General features: G+C 38.3%; 1 long non-coding RNA gene across 1 annotated transcript in view; it reads left to right on the top strand.

The window, feature by feature from the left end:
• Window positions 1–4428: 4428 nt before the first annotated feature.
• The window catches only part of LOC122842613, a 112106-nt gene continuing 99338 nt past the window's right edge, over window positions 4429–17196 (top strand). Inside the window, exon 1 of the long non-coding RNA XR_006372588.1 lies at window positions 4429–4568. This is a non-coding gene — a long non-coding RNA (uncharacterized LOC122842613). The remainder of the gene's footprint in view (window positions 4569–17196) is intronic.

Consider the following 17196-nt stretch of genomic DNA (forward strand, 5'->3'; position numbering starts at 1 on the left):
AAAACCCATGGATTTAGCAGCCATTTGAAAAAAAAAAAAACAGTAAAAGGAAGGAGACAAATCTGATAGCAACAAAAAAAAAATCCTTTTTCTTTCACAGTATAAAAAACTTCTGATATTTAGACATCTTATACCAGGCATAACATACTAACAGGCCAAATTTTGTTAAACTTTTTAAGTCTTGCTCATATCTTAGTACCCACAGCACATTTAAATATCATAAATAATTTCATAAGAAACACAGCTATTAAAAATACATTTAAATATGACTTTAACAAGGGTCAAAGGGACACTTTTTAGTTTTACATCCTTTTAAATTTGCTATATTGCCTGTGCTGCTTAAGTTTGATGCACTAATATTGGGATCATAGACATTGGACCTTCTAAACTCATATTCTATTTTGTGAGAAAGCTTATTGATAAACTAGTTTAACCAATATTAATCTACAAAAATATTCAGCTTCATAATCTATGGGGAAAAAACAAACCCTTTCCTCCATAGCGAGCAATCTTTTTCACACATTTAAATAAAAATATTTGTCTATATTTCTAAGAATTAACATTTATTTATTAACCAAATATAATTATATATCATCAGATATGTTTATTAGAAATAACTGTATGTTTTTATTGATTTTCTTTAGAAAAAAACAACAAAAGAAAACCCAAACAACATAGGCTTTTCAGAGGTTACTCCTCACAGAAATTGGACATTAAGCAGAAGAAAACGGCATTAAGTTTGAAATTGTTGACTGCTAATTTCAGCTAAAACCACACCAGTGGTAAATAACCTCTCTGTGATTTTACATCTTTCTACTCCAAGTAAGTGATCAACAGATCACATACACTTACATGGAGTGATCTTACTTGGAAAGAGTAAGAAATCAATAGTGATTTCACAGAACCCCTCTTCAAACAATTTGTACTATCAGCCTTGTATGAGCTGTTCATACAAGGCTGAATGGATCAGTCCGATTATACAATCTGAATGCCAAAGATTCAGATTGTATAATGCTTCTTCAATGTGTTTTGAATAGTGTGTGTGAATTGCAGTCTCAGGCTCTGGTTTACACGACAACACCAGGACTGTAAAATGCAAATGGTTTGTTGCATTTTGTCCTCTCATTTACACAGAAACCGGGTTTTGGCTGGACATAAGGCAAAGATTTGACAACAGGATCCAGAGTGAAACTTTTTAGAATGCTAATTATGTCCATATAAATACAAACCAGAAATGTTTGGAGACGATGACATCAATTGTGTCATCTTGCGCATTAAGGCCCAATTTTCATCTGCAAACTACACATCATCAATGGCGGACCTCCAGGTTCTGTCTTCACTGCGTCACCTCTTAAGATTATTTGCTTTGTCGAAGTAAAACCTGGCCTTTTTTGGAATATTTATGCCTTCAGCGAGAGACCGTATGTGACAAATGATACGTTCATCTCTATACATGGCAGTGTTCACCAAAACACGACTGTTGATCAGAAAGTTTTCAAAGCTTCCTTGCCTCTTGCTGGCCTGGAATGCACACTACATCATTTCATCTTCTCCTTGAGCGTTTCCATGCCTCTGTTGAGTAAGAGCAATTTCTTCTTTTCATTTACACAGCAGAAAACATTTTTGGAAACGTGAAACCAGGGCCTGTACTGTATGGCAGATAAAAGTGGCTCCCATTATGATCTTCTACAGCTGTAGCACATCTGCCTCAGGGTTCAACTAAATTCAGAGATTTTATTGTACATAGAGCTACTGTTGCCTTTCTATCTTATTCCATGACTGAAAAAAAAAAATATTCGATCTAGAAATGGTTTTGAGTGAAAAGAGCAGATTAAGAGTTTTTGAAATGCTCAGTCCACCCAAACAAATATGCATTCAGTCTCTTAGATCCTTTTCTGTATTTTGAACTTCATCAGGTTTCTCTCACCACATTCAGATACCGAAATGTGCTAGAAACTGCTGCCCTGTGATTGGCTGATTTTCAGCAAGTGATCTAAAGCACCTCCTGAAAGTAATTTCATAACCTGAACGCTGACGTTCAAAGCAAATGTCCTGCTCAACTTTTCCTTACATATGGCTAATTAAACTGCAGAAAATGCCTCTTCTCATGCAATGGAAATTTATTACAACAAAAAAACATTGCAGTATTGCACACTTGTCCTTCACTTTCCTTTTGAGCCGGTGTTCATTCCTGAAGCAGTGAGCGGGAGAACACAATGTGTGATTATACTCTATAGAGCTGGTGAGGGGAGTGTGTCAAGGCGTGCATGATGCCACACAATGTGCCTGGAGAGATTGATGTTTTTGTCATCCACCTGCTTCAAAGCTGTAAAGAGCCAGCTGATGCAAACAGAGAAAAAAAAACCTAGCAAGGCAGGCTCACAAACAAAAGAGGGAGAACCTCACTGCTCCTTCTTTGCACATCTGTTTTGGAGGAATATCTGATGTTTCTGACGCGCACAGGGCTCGAATGAGCACTGAATCTGGGTCTTTCGCCTGGGAGTGGGTAAGTGCCGACTGCCCTCTTTTCTTTTAGAAAATAGGTCTTTTTGTGATTATTGTTTTTTTTTTTTAAGGATTTATCTCTTTATGATGCATCGGCACAGCAGCAGCAGGGGGAATGCGGCTCCCTCACTTTTTTTTCTCTCTCCGTGGCTCGTCTTGTTCTTTCTCGCCACTGAGAGCAAAGCTGCAGCCGTGCAGATCGGCCGGCTTTAATGGCATTCCGGTTGTTAGAGAAAAAAAAAAGGGCGTCAAATTGAAGCGCGAGAAGCGAGCAGAGGGGCAGATGCTTGCAGTTGGTGAGCTCTCTGCCGTCCTCTCTCCTCGCTGCCTGCCTCTTTGTCTGACCCGTCGCTCTGCCTTCCGCCGCCTCCGGTGCCGGGCTCCGTCTGCGGGAGGAGTGATCTATGGTGCTTTGTTTATCACTGGCCATGGTCACTTCTCTGGAACGCAATTGGCTGGAACCACGCCGTGTGGGTCCTGCTCCCGTCGTCTCTTCCTCTCTCTCTCTTTTTCTCTCTCTCTCCCCCGCTCTCTCTATGAAGGAAGACACAAGCCAGGGTGCCTTGTCCGACGTGGGTTTTCTAAAAAAAATCTCGTTCTTTATTTCTTTTATTCACGCTGTTGTGTTTTTTTCTTTTTCTTTGCATGTGTCTGAGTAATAATAGGACACATTGTTCCCCTGCACTGCCGGTTGATTGACTGCCCTGACAGCAGAAGAATTTACGCATGTCTATCATCTTGTGTTTTGTTCTTTTATTTTGTTGATTTAAAAATCATATTTTAGTTTCTAAGCAAAGATATGAGGGCTTAGAGCTTTTATACTCATGCTACTTTAAAGACGTATTCTTTTACCAAGAAGAATTTTATTTTATTATCAGTTTGTAATTTTTGTGACTTTTTTCCTGCTTATTAAGCCAATTTTAGTTCTATAGTTGGACATAAGTGCTTTTCTGCATTTATGAGAAGTCTCCATTTAGGCACAAATTGGCTGAAGCTTTCCATCTTGTCCTTGTTTGGACAGATTGTGTGTTTCCGTGTGTTAGTGGGTCTCTTTATGAAGTCTTGGCCCTACAGGATTACAGGCCTCACATATAGGGTTGGCCTGCCTGCTGTATGACACGAGTTGATGGGATTACAGGATGGCGTGGTGTCTGTCCTGTCTGTCTCTATTAGTGAGGGTAGCTTCATTCTTCAGTTTACAAACAGCTTTACTTTAAGTCTCCTGCCTTAAAATTGTATTTGCACTACAACATAGTATGTGACCCTGGCTATTTTCTGAAATAGAGCAAAAAAAGCAGCTTTATTTTATATTTGAGGAGATCTTTTAGGGCTCATACCAGCTTCTGTCAGACAGTACGCCTCAAATACCTGAATCACCAAAGTATGTGTTCAGAATTTATATTTTCTGAACATAATTTGTTGACGTTTTCTTACCATTTATTTTATACTGTGTATAGTATTATTTGTATTTTATGTTTACGTAACATTTGATTTCTCATATTGGGCTTCATTCTTCTTATCTTAATCTTACTTTTGATTTGTTTATGTATGTTAATCTACTTATGTTTATGCCTCTGGGTTAATTTTATATTTATGCTCTGTGTTATATTTCCTTAATGTTGCATTTGTTTATATTGCACTTGTAGCTTTTAATTAAGGTTATATTTAATTCTTATATGTATATGTTACTTTTGTTTACATGACATTTAATTTATATGTGTTCTTTACAGTTGATTCTTACATTTAATTTTATTCTTTGTTTTGAATGTTGTCTGTGATGTAATATTAGATTTGTTTTTGTTTTTTTTGTTAGGTGTGAACTTTGACCTGTTGGTTGTTCGTAAGCTGAGAGCCCTTAAATCCAAATGAAATGACCAGATTCCTGATGATTTATGTTTTTTTTTTTTTTTTTTACATAATAATAACTCCAATGGTACCTCAGGAGAGACCATTTATGGCCCCAAATTTGAGAGGCAGGATAATTTGAGTGTATTATTTTGACTCTGCTGCCTTGTCAGGAGGAGCGGAGCCTCAAGCTTCCTGCAGGAAGATCAATACATGTAGTGAGTGTGTGTATGTTTATCTCTTCTGTTTCTTCTAACCTCCTCCTCGCATCCAGCACTTTATTTTAATCACCTCAGGAACCGTCCATGCAACACCTCTGTGTGCTCTTAGTTAAATCAGTGATGGCCAAATCTATTGATACCATGCAGGCAGTTTTCATGATCTAAGCCGGGAGGAAAACAAACGCAGAGATGCGGATGCAGCGCAAGTCTACTTGAGCTGATTAGTGTGTGAAGTGTGCTTGTTAGGCATACTGTGAAGTGTGCTCGTTATATATCCAGCCCTCACGCTTGATTACCGCCCGCACTTGACAAACCGACGGCTGCGTGCCGAGACACTGCTGGGATGAGATGTGTCCGGCGACTAATGGAAATATTAGTGGCTTCTGTTTTGAAAACATGATATTCAAAGGGAAATTAGTTGAAATTTAACTAAGCACACAAGCAGTTTTAAATACCACACTTGATACCTTCCAGTAATCTTTATGTGTTTTTAAAAAAATCTGTTTCATTTATTTCCATCTATTTTTCTTCACCCTTTTCCCACATTCTTGCATTTGGCAGTTAAAGTAGTGCCAGCTGAATATGTTTTTCCATATGCTGTATTATTGGACATGCTTCTTTGTCTTGCATTCGCTTCAACAGAAATCCCTCAGTAATTGTGTGATTGCATCTAACGCCGGATTGAAAATGCAATGTGAAAAATTTGGGGGAGGGTGAAAAAGCCTGCTGTGATTCTCCATCTGGTCTACGCAGCATTGGAATGGACCATCCTCCTTTTGCCTTTACCATGCCAGCGCTCGGAATAAAGCTTCACTTCAGAGGATCAATTCTTGTATTATTGAAGTCGGTCTCGGCAGCGCAGGCTAATATATTCCACATTGATCCCCACCAAACCTTCTACCCAAAAACCTTTATTACCATCCCTTCCAGGGAGGCTCATGTTTAAAAAGTCGTGTTGGGCAGAGAGAGAGAGCGAAAGAGAAAAAAAGATTTTACAAAGTGACTGTAGGACAAATAAGCCCATAAACTTAAGTATTCACATTTCAGTGGGAAGGAAAGAAAAGGGGAGAATAAGGAGTCGGAGTAGCCAGCAGGCGGTTTGAATATCATTAGCGGCTTTGCAGGGAAAAATTGAAATCATAAGCACACGGAAAGTAGCTGGTAATTAAAACTGTCTCGCAGAAGCAAGGTTTTTATACCTGCTCGGGGAAAGGGAATGCAAGTGTTTCTTCCAGGGACGTAGATCCTGAAGGTGCACAAATTTCTGCTGTTTGACATGAAGCAGATCATATGAGAGTGTTTTTTTTTTTTTTTAACCCTTATCATGAGTCTGCGTGTTGATTCGTTGCTTTGTTTGTGACTTGAGCTCTTTGGTCTGCAGGTGATGTTTGCTATGAATGCTCAAAATGCGAGTAATGTGTGTATTCATAAAGCCAAAAAACCCCATAAAAACAACAACACACAATCAAACACGTTTTCTGCTAAACATGTCTTGATTTATGCGGCTCGTGCACGAGCCACGCACACCTTGATTTAAAATCAAACCCTGAAGCCCGTGTGCCGGCCGCTTATTGAAGAAATTTGCGCCGGTGAAGCCAGTAGTTGAGGACATTAATGATCTGGAGCCACTGGGGTCTGGTGCTCTGCGCCCACAGGCGATCTGCTCGATCCCCAATCGATAGCTTTTTATTAAAATTGTTTGTGAGGCAACACAAATCCATATTGTTTTGCCTCGGACTAGGAGACCATGTGAAATACGCTGTAGGTATTTATATATTTTTTTCCAGATGAGAGCAGAAAATGATTGGTTGATATGCATGAAGTAAAAGAAAGGGGGGAAAAACTGCAGCGGTGGTTTGGCATTATTGGAATATCCATTTCAGCATTGATTTTCATAAGAGATGCATTTGTGATCATCTTATTTTCTCTTCCCTCAACAGCGTTGAATTACATATCATATTATCCCTGGTATTAAGGCAAAATTAATAACACAAGTAATTATAATACTTATGTCTAATGATACGCTGCAAGGGGCCCTATTGATTCAGTCGAGATGCATCGAGGGGAAATGGCTTGGAGCTTTGCCTGACGACAGGCGCTGCCAGCATGGAGCGGGAAAATAAAGATCTGCAGCAGCACGAGATGCACTCGCATCGTCACTTCAGGCTTTAAATCCAGAAGTTAGTAGAAGACAGAGGAGACTTTATAACTTTCACTGTTAATTTTTATTTTTTTTATTTTATTTTTTTATCAAACACACTCTTAAAACTTCCATATCATACTTTATTGCTGGTTCTCTCAAAAATCACAACACATGCATGGTGTCAGCTGATCACATCCTTGAACATGACAGATTTATGCAAATGACGCCTCTGGGGCAATGACAAGCTGATTTCTTTGCAATAGACTTGATCAGTTACCTGTCTTAGACACTTTAAAAAATGTACTTTAACAAAATATCAATCTAAATATTTAAATGGCATTGGTCATTTATACAATATTATAATGTGGTCAAGAGCCACAAATGTTAGATTCTAATGCTTACCCCAATGAGGAATTTTTGCATTTGTTATTTAACACAAATTAAATTAATAAATTTTCTAAAACTAATGATTTACTGACACATAAAATGTACTTGTATATTTTTTGCTGCATTACTTCATTTAATACTATTTTATTAGAAACACATTTGTTTGAAATTTCAATTTTTGTAACTTTTTTCTTGTTTCCGTTTAAAGACATATGAAAACTCTCTTCTCTAAAGCTTCCATCTTGGACTTTTTATTTTAAATAGCATGTGTCACCTGTAGTACTTAGACCTCCCATGTGAGGGCATAAAACAAGTACAGGATTCAATACAGCAGGTTTTTGTGGAAAGCATATCAAAATGCTTAGATTTATTCTATCTGCATCAGTTTTTGGCTGTTTTACAAAAGTTAACGTTAGGCATTACATTTTCTCAAATTTTGATCACATTTCTAACTTAAGCAATAAATGAAATTAAATAAGAAAAATTAATAAAGAAATTAACTGTAGTGCTCTTAAAACCTATAGCAAAAACAAAAGAGTAATGCTTTCATGTACATGAACATATTCATTGTAACCTATTGGGTGACTTTCTTTTCATTTTGTCATTACTTTCCTGTGTGATTATGCTTCTAGGTTTTCTTTGTTGCTTTTTCTTGTTAGTCTGTAAAGCTAAAGTTATTTTCTTTGTGTTTTTAGTACCATGACTAGCCTTATTAGTAATATAAAACAACAAGACATGATTTGAGCCCTGATCAAAGAATACAAAGTGAACCTGATTTGTTCTTGCAGGAAGATGCAAGAAAAAAAAATCATTCTGTTTTAAGTCACAGTCAAGACAGAGTTGGCCATTTTACCAGGGAACATGCGTCAGGATATATCTTCTGTGGCCCGGTAATGTTTCCAAATCAAATTTGCATAGTTGCAACAAAACTCGTAAAACTCCACGTTAACAGATTATAAAAAAAACCTGACTACCTGGAAAGAAATTAGAAAAGATTTAGTAAGGAGTTGTGCCCAGAACTGTTTGTACTTATTGAATTGCATTGTAAAGCCAGGTTTTTAGAAAAATACACTATTAACCTATTCATAGCAAAAATATCTATCTTAACTCTAAATGTGACTCAGATTTTAGAGATTATCCTTTAAACCGGGGATTTAGATTATAAATCCCGTTCAAAAACAGGTAAAATTTATTTTAGGTGTTTTGAACTTTTGCTTTAGATCTTGTCCCGGTGCAGCTTTATGCCTAAAACCGAGGTGAACTTTCCTTCAAGTTTACACCTTATTAGACTTAAAAAAAGAATTAATTTCCAGTATCTCTTTGCATTGCTTTGCCCATTAATCAACTGTTTGTTGCTTCATTGCACTTTGAAAGACATGCAGAGCTGTTGGCTTTGCATGTAAGGAATCATGGTGAGGTGAGAGGCCTGTGGCCTGCAGTGGCATGTTCTCACCAAAAGAGGGCAACATGGTGTCAGAATTGTCCATCCCCTCGCCCGCTTTACAGTATACCACCCTCACAGCGACTGCTGCTACCTCCCTCTGTTAGTCCAGGGCTCGATGTGTGTGTGTGACTGGGTGTGTGCGTCTGGTGTAAGTAACTGTACATTTTCTGTTACGCCGGCAACAGCTCTCGTGGCTCCGTCAATCACCAACCCCAAACTAAACAAAGATGACCACCAGGTGGAGGCCACTCAGTGGACAAAGTTCTTCACACTCAAAGTGTCATCAAACTTCAAAGGAGCAAAATTTTAAAATATAATGTTTGGGAGTGGGGGGGTGAAATTAAATAAGCCGCTTCTCGCCATTTGATCCCGTCCTGCAGACTTGGTTTGATGTTTGATGCTTTGGGCCTTCCGACAGGCGGAAAACCTCCCGCAGAGCTACGATTTTTACTTTTCTCCATCTTTTCATTCAGTCTGTAACTATTTTCTCTTTCTGTCTAGTGATAAACACGATGGCGGCTGTTTATTGAGATCATCAGGAGCAGTAATAGATCTCTCTCTGTGACACCTTTCGCCATCCCTTGTTTTTGGTCTGTGCAGCCCATTTGTTCTGTGACGTGACAGCGTTGATGGTAGGATGACAGATGTGTTACCATGCTCAAACTCAAACTCCCCCTCACCTCCTTCCCTATCCCCTTCCTCCTGCACCAAAACAGTTTGGGAGTCGAGCGCAGAGAGCACAGCTGCATTGCTCACCTCCCCTTCTGGAAGCCTTTTCTCCTGTCCTCCCCTCTGGAGGAAGGAGCAATAGGCCTCTTTGGCACACTGCTGCCTCTTTGTTCCCTGCCAGGTTGCCTGCATGGTCAGCTGTAGTATAAGCACCGTCCAGCAGAGGTCTACAAGTCCTGCTAGTCACCACGGTGTGGGGTGCATGGGGGGAGGTCACAAGGACTTTTACTTCACTAACAGTAGCAAGGTCTTATTACTAAAAATATAATTGGCTTTACATGCAGCTGCACTGTTGAGGCTAGGACTCTGGTACATATTACTTTAATACTGGCTGTAGACTTTAACTACACCAGACATGGCGCAGAAACCTGGATGTAAAATCTATTAAATTACCTTTATGTTTTAAAAAATATGGAATGTGCGGTTTAAATGTAGGAATGCTGCTGTTCTGACCAGAAGGTCAGACTGCACTCAAAGTCTGGTTCCAGGCTGTTGGGGGCCATAAACAGAATTTGATTTGGGGGCCCTCCAACTACCGTCAGTCGCCACTAAGAACAATCATCCATGTTCATAGACTACTATGATCCCACTGAGCAATAAACCACATTTTTATTTTGAGGCTGCAGATATTTCTCATTTTGTCATGAGTTAATGTAAATATGTTGTAAAGTCCTTATGTAGCCCAAATATTTCATTAATATTTAGGCCAAACCGTTTTACCCTTTTAAGCTGATTTAAGCATCTCACAAGATCAAGTACGTTTTCAAAAGAACCTTAAACAAATTCTGTTAATTATTGACAAATGGCAAGAAGCAGAAATCCAAACTAAGCTGGTTTTATCCTGTCTGTGATCACTTTGCTAGTTTAAAATACAGTACAGACCAAAAGTTTGGACACACTTTCTAACTGAATTCAATGAGAAGGTGTGTCCAAACTTTTGGTCTGTACTGTATGTCTAAACATGTATAAGTAGTTCACAGGCATCTAAACTAAACTTGGAATATGTTTGAAATGAAAGGGAAACATTTTTCAACTTATAAATTCACTGACAAACATATAAACAAGTAAAACAAGCAGAAATTGAACTGAATTTGTTTTTGAAACATTAGTGACTTTTTCTTGTAATGAATCCAAATAAAATTTTGTTTCACATTTGCCTCGGAGACATTCTGCCAGAGCTGTGTCATCTCAGTCATCTTAATTTGAAGTGACAGTTCTTACTAAAGAAATAATTAAATTCTTTCTCTTCTTAAATAGACAGAGTCCAATTTCAAGTCATATATCATGATCAAGGTGTAGATCATGATTTCTGCAGAATGTTAAATCGACTTTGTCCACACATCAATATTATTACTGGCTGCACTGTGGAAAAGTTGTTAGTTTCTTGGCAGCAAGAGAGTCCTTGGTGTGAATCGGTATTTATATAGAGTTTGTCTGCTTCTATCAGTGCATGGGTGGATTCTGTGTTCTCCAGCTGGTTTATTAAAAACCCCTTAAAGCGGTGGTATTGTATAAAACAGACTTTTGATCTTTATATCATGTTATGATGTTATTCACTCATGAAAAGCATATATACCGTGTTGCTTTGGTTCTTTTTGTGCATGTTTGAGGAATCCTTGAGTCTTCCATGGCAACCATTCAGGGCTCCCTAAACACTTGCTCTCATGTGCCGCCTATTTTCACAAAGCTTCTCCTCAAAGCTGCTGTGCCCAAGCCGTGCTTGTGCCTCACAGAGCCCCCCTGCCCCCCACAGCTCCTTCAGACTAGTGGCAGCAGCAATTAGCAAACAGCTAGTTGAACACCACATCTGCTAAGCACATCATAAGACAGACTTCTATTTTAAAATGACCCCCCAGCCCCAGGCTAAAATTTGTTAGGTATAGGATAGAAATGACCCAACAGAACAGAATGCATCTTTCTGTTAGAACTTTTTTTTATTTTATCAAAAAAGTTATAAAATCTTTTGATAAAAATTTTATAAATTATCAAAATCATTTTAGGAAAAGGGTGCACAGTGGCACAGTTGGTAGAGCTGTTGCCTTGCAGCAAGAAGGTCCTGGGTTCGATTCCCGGCCCGGGGTCTTTCTGCATGGAGTTTGCATGTTCTTCCTGTGCATGCGTGGGTTCTCTCCGGGTTCTCCGGCTTCCTCCCACAGTCCAAAAACATGACTGTCAGGTTAATTGGTCTCTCTAAATTCTCTCTAGGTGTGAGTGTGTGTGTGAATGGTTGTGTGTCTTGTATCTCTCTGTGTTGCCCTGCGACAGACTGGCGACCTGTCCAGGGTAAACCCGCCTCTTGCACAGAACGTAGCTGGAGATAGGCACCAGCAACCCTCCCGACCCCATTAGGGACAAGGGTGTTCAGAAAATGGATGGATGGATTTTAGGAAAAGCTCATATTTCTTCCCATTATTGACATAGTTTGAACCTTTTGTTTGCTGATGTAGGAAAGTAAGGTATACAAGGTATTATTTTTTAACAACAAAATATTCCACTCATAAAGGATTTTTGAATATAATATTCAAAAATCAATGATCACATAATTTGTTCTGCAAGAAATTCATATTTGAATTTCATGAGTGACACTTTCAGTGTTCTTGAAATAACTAGTGATGAATATCACTGATATTGCAGAGGTTCGGAAGCATTTCTTTCTGAAAACAGAAACAGCAACACTTTTTCACTAGTAAATAATGAGGGTCCTATATCTCACTTCAACAGTAACTAAAACTAAATCCTTCTTTGCACTCTCCCATTCCCATTCATTCTTATTGGTGCTGACTATCATTCACTGTTCTCGTTTGGAGCACACAGGACACAGAAACTGATCAGTTGTGGTGACTTAAATTTTGTGGCACTAGCTGTTTATGTATCACATGATTTAGCTCTTCTACCTGTTTCCAGGGTGATGCAGATACTTTGCTTTGGTCTAACTGTACAGTTTTGGGATTGCTGTTCTCTTCGAGATGGGATGTTGTATTGAACGAGGCACTGGTTCTGCAACTAACTTTGGATTGATGCAATTCTGCTCAATACAGAAAAAAAAAAATTTAACACTAGATCAGGTGGATTAATGTAAAAAAAAAATGTATTTGATAGAGGTTAACTGTAAGAAAGCACCTGGAACATTTGTGTAAATATCACACTCTTAAGTTGATCAACATTCAACAATTAGTCATTAATTGTTGCCCTGCAGGCATATTGCACAATAAAAAAAAAAACAAAACAACAAAAAACCCCTCTGATAACTTCACTGCAATATTTGGTGGAATAAAATCTAGTACTTTTATTTTTACATCACTGTCCGTCAAACACTTGTGTATTTTTCCTATATAGACGTAAACCAGAGGCATTTTGACCCAAAACAGACTCGTTAAAGATCGACTCCTGCTGTTATTTCTGATGTTTTGTCATACGGACATTTAGACGTGCTCAAGTCTTCATTCTGTCTGCCCATCAGGCACTACACATTGAGCTTGTATGCATATTTATTGCTGTTGCCTTTATTGTAGAGCATTTTGTTAATTGATTATCACATGCATTGGCCTTATCACCATACTGTTATTTTGTAAATGAATATTCAGGAGCGATTTCTCCCCTGCCTGCCTCTGTAGTGCGTTATTTGTGGACAAAATGTGCAAACACTGGGAACAACAAGGCGGATTACTTTTCTGCCTGACTGCCTAATTACATTTTTGTGCTCACACCTATACAGTACAGAGACGCAGCGTGTATTTATTCATACTGGAGGAATAAATTCACACAGTCTCTGCCGGCTGCGATCTCCTGCCAGGCATCTGTCTGTGAAGTGGTCCTGTCTCTGTTCTCCTCCTGCCTCCTCTACTGTGGAAGGCCAAAACCCTCATAATCAAGAATAAATGCAGAAAAACCTACATTTGTCAATACAGTAATTTCTGGGAAAAAATCATTTAAAAAGATAAGCTTACACAATTTTGCATAAATTGAATATTAGCATAAATTAATATTAATGTTTGAAAATCCTTTATTTTTGAAACATTTTGAGTTGTTTTATTGAATCAAGTACAATTTTGTCTCGTTTCTTGAAATACAAATTCTCCCTTTTCATTTTTATTATTTTAAACTTATCTAGAAATAATTACGTGCATTTATGACCAATAACAAAAAGATAAGTCAGTGAGAAGCATCAAGATCCGCCTCTCTCACATCTCCCCTCCCCGCTCCACTTTTGGGAATGCAAAATCTGGAGACAGGAATGGAAAAAGAAAGCATAGAAACAAAGGTACATGTGGAAATAAAGAGAAAAGAAACAAGAAAATGAGACGGGTAAAATAAATAAAAGGAGCAGTTAAATGAGCCCAAGACAGGAATAAAAATAATCACTAAAATAAGAAAACATATGTGTGAATCTTCTTTATCATTTAAAATAGGATCAATAAGTAAATCATATAGTTAATTGGCATGCAAAATTTGCATGCCAGAGTCTTGTAGCTCTAATTTAAAATAAAATAAAAAAAAAAAAAAATAAAATTGCATGCTTTAATATTAAAGTATATTGTTACAGTTAAAGATTAAAACATTGGTGTCAATTTTTGCCACATTCTATCAATCTAAAATTATTTAAAGTGATGATCTATGGTTTTTTTGTTGCAAAAAAATATATTACTTAGCTATTTATTAACTCTAGTATTTATTCTCAATTAGGTCCTCCGTATTCTACAGACAACTAGCTAGATGTAGAACGTTAAGAAAGGAGAGAAAGAAGTTTTAATTGTTCCCATTTCATGCATACACCCCTCCCTCCAAAAAATAAAAAAAAAATAAAATAAAAAATCCTCCACCCGGCGGCTCATCCTCTGTGTGATCAATTTGACTTGTTTACATTTATGCACTGCCGCCATGTTTGCGAGGAGACCTTGTCAGGAGGAGAAAGGGATGGAAGAGAGAAAAGAAGAAGATGGGCCAGCAGGTGGGGAGTGATGAGGGATGGAGAGACAGAAGAGGGTTGACAGACAGAGGATGGGGAGAGAGGTGATTTATCTGTGACATCCTGGTCTTCATGTATGTAGATGCCTTGTGAAGTTTGCAACGTGCTCACTTGGCTTGTAATGCACCGTGCACCCGTGACTCAGAGGAAAAAGAAAAACACCTCAACGTGCACAGTTAGTCTGCAGCAGATAATCGCGCTTGGCAGTACATGCTCCGCTTTAATTTTACCATAATGACAACGAGAGGGGGCAAAATGATACTTTAAAGAGCAGAGGGACAGTGGAGGCAAAAAAAGGAGGGTGGTGTAAAAAAGTGAAGAGAAGGGTAGAGAGAGAGAGAGAGAGAAGCTGTGAAGGTGATTAGTTGTACTGGCAGATCTTGGCGGTGGAGGAGGTTGGAACACTAATCCTTGCTTTGGTTGGAGACATTTTCGCGCAGTAGGTCCCTTCTTTCCGCCCCCTCTCAATTTTAAGCCCCGTGTCAAGCTCAAGCCCTTCTTTTCCAGCGCTCACTTGCTCTCATTTCCTCTGCCTTCTGGCAAGCCTTGCTATTTATAAGAAAAAATCATTTTTCTTCTTCTTTCCTCTCCCTCTCTCTTTCTCCTTTAATTCTTCTCTGGCGTGTTTGATTTTCTGCCCTGCTTAGAAAAGGTGCCCAGATGAGTGGCAGCCAGCCAGGGCTCGTTTCTTCTTTGCTCTCCCCGCTTCCACATGTGGCTTTTAGCAGAGGTCGTCTAAACCCCACATGCATGATTTACATAGAAAAACATGGGATAGTAGCTCTTTTTGTCAAAATATCTGATTAATAGCAATAGGAAAACAGTCAGAACAGAAGATTAGTCAAAAATTACTCCCAGTTGGCGTCAACTTGGCAAGCAAAGGCAATGCACAAAGAGCTACCCTAAATCTGCATTGATTTGATATTCTCCCTTGATGAAGCCACGTCACCAAATCAGTGTCCAGTGTTGCTGCTTCAGGACTTGGTGGGGGCGGTTTGTCCTCCCTCTGCCTTATACATGAAGCTGAATTTATCCCTGAGGCCAGACTTTTCTCACAACCACTTTTCTTCAAAACTCAACATGGCTGCCACACTCAGAAATATTTTTTGGACTTCTGGTAGTTTAATCTGTTAAACACATGGTGCTGTTTATTAAGATTTATGCCTCTTTGAAGAGGACCAGATCTTGTTGATCGAGGAAATAACCATTGACAGAAGTGGTAGAATACGTTTTGGATCAAAATTAGTTTCTTAAGTGATGATGCAAATTATTTCTAGACCCAGACTTCAATGAGAGATTTTTTTCTGAAAACTATTACATTTTACTTGACCATTTATGTTTTCAGAAATGTGCATGCAGATGCAGCTGCGTTTTTTTGAGGGGGCTGGGGGTTGGGGAGCGTTCAGACATTTTCTTGAGCATCCAGCCACTCATTTGAAATTAAGTGTTTTCCCTCAGACTACATTGTATGAGGCCATGTGCTGTTTGCATATCAAATAAGCTCAACATGCATTCTGCTGCGCTTCTCCCCTTGTGCTTGTTCTCAGTCTCGCTCAGTTGAGTAACATAGGAGGTGCTTGTCTGTAGATCTGCAAGAAAAAATGAAAATAAATAATCATTTTGAAGAGCCAATCAGTAAATTCGCTTATGAAATTCGCAAGGCCAACCTCTGTTGGCGAAACAGCTTCTACAGTGTCTGAAAGGACTTAAAATGAGTCCCACTGGTTTTCCAACTCGCAACTGAAACATGGATATGTGAGGCGTGATGTCAATTACAGATTTGAGTTCTGACATCTGTGGTTTATGAAAGACTCCAAAACACCAGCGCTAGAGAGGAATTTGACTTTTACTATTTCTTTCAAAGTACTTTGGACATAGTTGAGTTTTTATTCAAACAAATAATATATTTTATCTAAACATCTGATCAATAGTAATAGCAAGACTGTGTATATGCAGTCTGAATAGAGTGAAGGTAAGCTAAGAATGATTCCTAATAAAGGTCATGCCTTTGAGAAAAAGCAGTGTCCGAAGTATTTTCATAACCAATTGAAACAAGACACAATAGTTGGAAAATTTAGTTTAAAAAAAATAAAATCTCTTTGGAGCATTACCTGTACAAAAAAAATACCATTGTTTCCTCATAATTCATACATTGTTTGTTTTAATTATGTATTAGTTATATTTTCCTAATGAAAAAAGGATGTCATCCTTTCTCTTATCAAGAAGAAATGGACTGTTTTTCTTGTGCAAAGCAGGACAGCTGTGTGCTATACCAGATATTGCAGTTTCCTTAGCTAATAAAAGAAGTACCATTACAACTTCCTCCTCCAGAGGCCGGAAGACAAGTATAAAGACTAGATAAATCAGATTTTTCAGGAAAAGTTTATTAAAGATGTAGCGTTCTCATTTCTTTCCTGCCATTTGTTCTCACTGCAACAACAGATTTTAACTTCAGACAATTTCTGCCTGCACATTGATGCAACATTTCCATCAAAAAACAGAAGCTGACCATTTTGGTTGAATATTGACTTGCATCACAAGGGTTGCTGTGTAAATTGGCCCTCTGCCCAGACATTAAGCCATAGACTTTTTTACACGATGACACAATTTATCCAGTGCTTTATTTGATTGTTTTGACTGGATTACAATTGAAAGCATCTTATTCCACTCTCTTATTGTAAATAGCTTCCCTTCTTTCGTTTAATCTGTTCAGCTATCAAGGGAAAAGAAAATATACTGGACCCTGTTAATACAGCAGTGTGATGTAAATATATTGACACCAAGATAAATAATCATAGAACTTTTCTCACCTTTAATGTGATCTGTAGCCTGTAAAATGCAATTTGAAACATGTGCTTGCATAGGTGTCCACTTTTATGCACCTTTGTAAGCATCTCTGGAATTTATTACAGCATTCTTTGTGTTAGTCATGGCACATCTTAATAGCAATATTTGG

This window comes from Gambusia affinis, linkage group LG13 (genome assembly GCF_019740435.1).
Source record: "Gambusia affinis linkage group LG13, SWU_Gaff_1.0, whole genome shotgun sequence".
Taxonomy (NCBI): domain Eukaryota; kingdom Metazoa; phylum Chordata; class Actinopteri; order Cyprinodontiformes; family Poeciliidae; genus Gambusia; species Gambusia affinis.